At 35.0% G+C, this 6,893-nt stretch overlaps 1 protein-coding gene across 1 annotated transcript in view; it reads left to right on the forward strand.

The window, feature by feature from the left end:
* LOC135799450 (5-hydroxytryptamine receptor-like) overlaps positions 1 to 6,893 on the forward strand; it is a 98,526-nt gene continuing 91,633 nt past the window's right edge. The window contains exon 1 of the mRNA XM_065312566.1: positions 1 to 132. The gene's annotated coding sequence lies outside the window, so the exon portion shown is untranslated. The remainder of the gene's footprint in view (positions 133 to 6,893) is intronic.

The raw sequence follows: 6,893 nt of genomic DNA on the forward strand, positions 1-6,893 counted from the left end.
TGCAGATTATTCCCAGAATATTAACTTGTACAGTGCGTGTTTGTGTTCGTGTTCGTGAATATTCAATAAAACATTCCCTTCTTTCCGAATCAACGTGCATCTCCAGAGATAACCGCAGACCGCAAGGCAACAGTGAGTAATAAGAAGTAAATTTTGAGCGTAACATATTTGTGTACTGTTGTGTGTTGTTGAATTCAAAAATACACGGCTTTTCCACAAGGATTTCGCGTTTTGTGCGCAGCCGAGCGTTATCAAGCGTTGTATGCTAACTAAACACATACGCATATTGCTACTTACGCAGGTACTTGCTACGCAGTACCTACATCGGGCGCAAGTTTGCTGTGCCGAAACAGATTCAGCGCATTTTCGTCTCGGCTCGTCACGCACACGCGCGATCGGGCGTCTACTGCGTAATATTTACATTTATATAGGTAGAGCTGCAAGTATCTGCCGTTTGAATATATTGTGTGGTAAAAAATGAAGCGTATACGAACGATAAAAAAAATCGAGCATTTTCAAAGTTTTCTACGGCTTCATGCATAATTGATAAGTGGATGAAATCTTTCAGTACTTGGAACGTTTTAAGTGTTCTTGTAGTGTGTGAGAATTGGTGTATTTTGGGTTGCATACTTCTTACTGCATACTTGCTGCAAACTAGAACTATGACGAAAATGATGTATTTGGGGTTGCATATGTTAAATTCTCTTTGTATGATGCAGTTTTTAGTTTTTAACTCGAAATTTTCAGTTTATAATAGATTTCCTGGCTTATTCTTCTTAGTTTTTCATTGTAGTCTTAATTTCTACACTATATAACTCCCCATCTTTTATCTAAAAACATAATAGGTATTATCACGTCAAATTATAAGTCGTATAAAGGTCAGATAAAAGAGGATGTGATGTTAACGTGTCTAAAATTATTTAAGAAATACACAAAAGTTTTTTGTTTGTCTGGAAAATGACTTAGACGACTTCGGTAGCCTCTCAAAGATCGTATCAACAAATTGTCTACAGCTTCGCTTCGTCAACTCTAGAAATAAATTCTAAATATATAAATAACAAATATTCATACATTTTGTCGAAATTAATGCTAAAAAGTTATGTTAAGTACTAAAAATCGTATAAAATGCAAAATAAATCATAAAATATAAAAAAATAACGCACTACGTGTGTGTTTCTTCTTACTTTTATATTTTTATCTGTAATCTTAAACTTCATGCGCTGGTCGCGCTCGCAGAGAGAAAACCTCAGCGAAAAGTTTCCGTTTCTTGCAAGCCAGGCACAAGGCACACACTCCCACGTACATCGAAATAAAACACTCCCCGAGCAGCGTTTGCGAGGAGAGCTCGCCGCTATTATGGAATTTGGTTTTGGGATTTCATGTGTATTATGATATTCGTAAAGTTGGCGGAACGCACGCACACGCGAAAATATAAACCAGACTACGACGCATAATAAACTCATCCGAAGTCTCTTCGCCATCTTTATGCACATTGTACTCTCCAGTACAACGCTATGCTGCTGGCGTTCTTTTTTTTGCGTTGCTTCTTTTTTCTTCATTTTGATGCGTTGTTTCATTTTCGCTTGTTTTAGCTGTACTCACAACGGAAGAACTTAGCTCGAACGACTGTCTGCTCTCGTACTTTTTTATGTTATAATAATACTGCAGAAAACACACGAATACGTTTGTTTTTCTTTTTCGGATAGATGTACGAGTACATTTGGTGGAATGTGTGTTTTGCGTGTGAGGAAAGTAATATGACAAAAGGAAAATTTACTGGTGTATGTTTTATATTTAGAACATTTATTGTTAATGGCAATAATAATCCTAATATTTTGAGTGGGAATATGAAATTGTATATTTGTGACGCTTTCACGCATTAACCACTGAAGGAATTTTTATAAAATTTGGTATAGAGATAGTTTTAATATTGGAAAATTAAATAGGATACTTTTTGTTTCAAAAATTTAACTGGAAAGGTGTTAAATAAGGGATGAAAGTTGGTATGGTGATTAAATTTTAGTTATAGTTATTTAATTTTAATCTAGATGGCGCTATAGTAAATTATAAGCTTTTTTTCTTTTTTAAATAAATTGAGATTTTTATTAACAGAATCGGCACATAATGTGTCAATAAAACAAAAAAATAAATTAGTTAGGTTATTTGATATCAAAATATTTATTCATTATGACATAAATATTATTTATAGGCAACTTTTATGGTATACAACCAGGAGCGCCATCTAGTTTAAGCTTCTAGAGTTAAAAAAACGCGTGTTTCTTTATTTTTAATATCCTCCGGATTGTAGCGTACGTATATATTGTTCTTTGATACACACCAATTTAAACGTGATTTATGACTAACCATTTCAAACCGGAGAAGGAAACGAGCAACATTTTTTAGTGTTGACCTCGCTGCGGTTCGGCCAACCCGCGAGCAAACTTCTTTGAAGTTGTTCAAAACTTCAGCCCTAAACAGAGCCTAAACTCTTATATTGCCCAACATCAGGTCCTTTGAAGTCCGCTGTGCCTTAATTAGAAATTTCGAAATAAATAAATTAATTAACTAAAAAATTCACTTTCACCTTAAATTTTTGTAAAAGAAAAAAAGTTTACACTTTTTTGGAAACTACGAGTAGACTGAATGTGAATATATTGCATGAGTGCCTCTTGCTCGGAAGCCTACCGCATTCGAACGGCACTAAAATGAAAGCGGCTTTTTGCTGGCAATTCCACGTATCGCGATGGTGCGATATCAACGACGCGCACGTAAATCTGTGCGCTTTCGATGATGACAGCCGCGCGTCCGCCATCGGTGGATGGTTTTGTGTGTGGGCTGCGTGCTGCTTTTATTGCCGGCCATTTTGAGCACCGGCGGAGTGGTGCATTTAGTCGCTGCTCTATTGAGTTATGGTCCATAACCAGATTAGCGCCGGACGCGTCCTGATGGGCCGCGCGAGCTGATAGTAAACAAATTCATGCCGATAAATTCTCGAAAACCTCGCGGCCCGCATTGATTAGCAATCAAAAATGTTTCAATTTTGGATTACCTATTTATTTCGCACGTACGCCATCAGTTTAATTACACTTGCTAACTGATTTATCAAAAATTGTGACGTCATCATCTTAAAAAAACTATTTTTGTGGATTTTTGTTTTTTTAATTTTTTTATTTCCTACAATTTAATTCATTTTTACTCTCATGTTCTAGACATAGTATGTGTTAATTCTATCAATAAGATTCGCAATTTTATTTTAAAGAAATTAATTATAATATAATAGGATTGAACTTTTTAACTATATCTATGATTGAATCTCAATGCCAACTTTTATCCTATAGAAAAGAGCTGTTTTTAGTGTTTTCCCAGCAATAATTCGAATTTTTCTGGCCGTAAAAACCATCCTTGGACTTTAACGAACATTAAAAAAAAAGAATTGGCCAAATTGGTCTAGGCGTTGTTGAGTTATGCGCTTATCAACAGATTTCCGATTCATTTTTATATTATTAATGGTGACGTCATGATTTTTAAAAATCCGCTGTTTTGTTCTTTTTTTAAACTTTTTTTATTCCCTATTGACTTTATACTGCTGGGAAGTGTAGTCAAATGTCGGATATATGTAGCTTTGTATTTCGGCTTTAAAAAAAGCGACGATTTGAATAATTCAATAATTCCGTCATCCGGCGCGCGCGCGTGATTGATTTAGATGCGTGAGGTGTTTTTCGGGCAACACACATTGTGTCTCGTCAGATTGAATGTTCTCTCGTGCTGGTTGCGATGTTCGGCGTTTTTTCACGCCGCGCGTCTGTCGATGCGGGATTAATATTCAAATTCGAGGTGTGCGTGCGTTGACTGACACTGAAACAGCCAGCGCGCGCGGGCGCTTTTTTTGCCGTCGCCAACTTTTAATTAATTAATTAAAGCCGTATACAGAGTATGCATAATTAAGGATAGTATATTAGTAGGCGTACGGGTGCCTAGGGTGCTATTAATTATGAATTTGATGAATTATGAATGAAGACTTGAAGATGTCTTAGAAATATACACAAATATTAAATTACGTAAAAAATATAAGTATACGGGTAGGCAGGGGGATAATTGTATATTGGTATGCATGCAACGTAGGTGTTTATTCGGGTTTGTGAAGGTTAAGAGCATGAAATTTTAAGAAATGTTTGTTTTGAAGGTATTTTAAGTGAAAATCCAAGTGGTTTATATAAAAATAAAGTATTTTTTGATTAGCATTGCATGAGGATAATTTACTGATGAAAAATAAAGCAAATTTTGCTAAAATTATTATTGACGCCATCTGTGTTTGAATTATGTAAGGTATAGTATAATTTATTCTTTATACACACTTTTATTTTCGATTTTTTTCCTTTTTTTAATTTTATTTTTATGATAAAAAGTAGTCGATGTCTTCTTCCAAGGTCCAATCTATCTCTATACTAAAATTTATCAAAATTGATTGAGTGGCTTATGTGTAAAAACAATACAAACCTACAAAATAGCAAAAAAAATAATTTCGTAGAACTTTAAGTCTAAAATTTTATTTAAATATATTTTACTCATTTTTATCATAATTTAATTTCTAAAATTAGAAATATCTTCATTTTACATTAATTCTACATCTCAATATTTTCCTGAACATCCCTAATTAATAATTACATACTCTGACATTTAGTTATACGTTCCCCGTTACACACCATAATGAACTTGATTGAATATTGTATCCTCGCATAACCTTTAATTTTCCATCCGACTGACCATTTGATTTACACGGCTGCCTATTAAATTCAACAAAGATAACTTGCCACGATAATGATTTGGAAGAGTTGATTTAAGCACAATAGCGCACTGCTGATTAAAGCCAAACAATGCAATGCGCGTGTGTATACACATGCACGGCTTTGGTTTGTTGTTAGAACGTTCATCTCGCATTAGTTTTGCAAATGTTTAGCTTACAATTGTCCACGATAAATGCACAAATGCAGTCAGTGTGCCGCTGGCGCTTGATGTAAAAACATTTAATATATTGCAAGCATCGGTGAACAAAAACACGAGAGATAAGAGAGTGAGTGGAAACGTGCTTCCTGTGAAATTATCTACGATAATAAACTAAATGTAAAACCACTCTGAAGCAATTTAATTTTTATTTTTAATTTAAAAGTGATTTTTTGGTCGGAATTTTAGTAAAAAAGTTATTAATTTTTATTTGCTTGTTCAACACCCTGTATATTTTGATTCCATCAATTAAATTATTAATTTTATTTTAAAACAAATTAAAAATGCCCATAATGCACTTTAGCACCATCTAGATTTGAATTATATAAGTATAACTATGATTAAATCTTTATTTACATTTCCATTGCTTATTTAACACCCTTCAACTAACAATTTTCAATATTTTAATACTTATTCTACTATTTAGGGCCTTGATGAATCTAAAAAATCATCGATGATCAAAATCTGTCCACTGGTTCTGGAGTTATAAACGTTGTAACTAACCCGACTTTGTTTTATATCAAGTCATAATTTCCTCGTCATCTCAATTTCTCACTTTTGTGAGCTGAAGTGTCTGTTGAACACTTTCGTCATCGCCGGAGCACTTGAGTTACATTTGACATCTCGGCCCGAATGGCATATACAATTGCGTCACTTACAATCCGCCGCCGCTGCCGCCGCAAATCGTCGTCGCCGTTACATTGTTGACGATGGAGTGACGATGTGGCAAGGCAAAAGCGAGCGCAAGGACCGGCGTGATTTCATTAAAATCTCAATTATTGCCAGAACTAAGGGCTGATTTAATCTGTCAGCCTGCCAGCCGCGCGCGCGCGTGTTTCTTGTGTCTGTGCATCGCCCTCGAAATCGCCGGGGGCGCAGATCTTGACTGTTTGCGGCTGGAGGTAGTAACACGAACTCCGCACCAAGCACAAGCCATCAAGGAAGTCAGGGTGAAACTTTGATCATGTAATTTATTTTGTGGTAAAAGTTTATATTTTCACTTAAATGCAAATAATACACGCTATTATTTGCAAAATGGAAATTATCAAGATATTTTACAGACACGCGATAAATTTCGAGCATTATATGTAATAATCATTCAAAGTCATCTGATATGGTGACATTTCTTGAGTTTATCCACACATTGTAAAGCTGTAAATAACTTAAATATACACCACTTATGGAAATGAAGTGCGTAGTTCCATGTCGTGACAAACGCCAGTTATTTCAGCAACATTCACGATATATCTACACATGGAAATGTATTTGAGCTAATTTATGCATTTGTTTAATAATAAACTGCGCAGAAAAAATACAAAAGAATGTAAAATTCAGTATTATAAATTTTACGCCCATTTATCCGCGATTATCATGATTTATCACGCGCAACAAAGCAAAACTTTAAACACGTCGCATGTTTTGAAAAAATGACCCCAACCTATGAAAAGTGGGCGGCACCCGTGTCGATCCGATCGGATTTTTGTGTGTAAATGATTTACAACGCAGATAACCGACCGGCTTAGGTATACTTATATAAAATTCGAAAATTGCTTCATAAATCTACTCTCTGCGCTGTCGGTGAAGTTGTGGATATATGGTGGAGGCGCCACTTTTCAAATTTTAATTAGAATTTTATTTTAATAGAATTTCTGGGTTATGTGTGCGTTAGAAAATAAATATTATTGTTTCGTAATCATCTGTTGGCATTGAAAAAGCGGCGAATTAATTTAAAATTAATTAGATTGAAACATTCGCGTTTTGCAGCGGGAAACGCTTTCATCAAGGCAGCGCGCGGCGCTAATTGCAAAAGGATATTAAACGCACAAAGAAACGAATTACGTCAATATTTTATACAGATGTTGTGCTTTGTTGTCGAGCAATACGTAACTGGC

The sequence above is a fragment of the Atheta coriaria genome, unplaced genomic scaffold, assembly GCF_025399875.1.
Source record: "Atheta coriaria isolate IRGN ID8LTWV9N9 unplaced genomic scaffold, Caltech_Dcor_3.1 hic_scaffold_9_pilon, whole genome shotgun sequence".
Taxonomy (NCBI): Eukaryota; Metazoa; Arthropoda; class Insecta; order Coleoptera; family Staphylinidae; genus Dalotia; species Dalotia coriaria.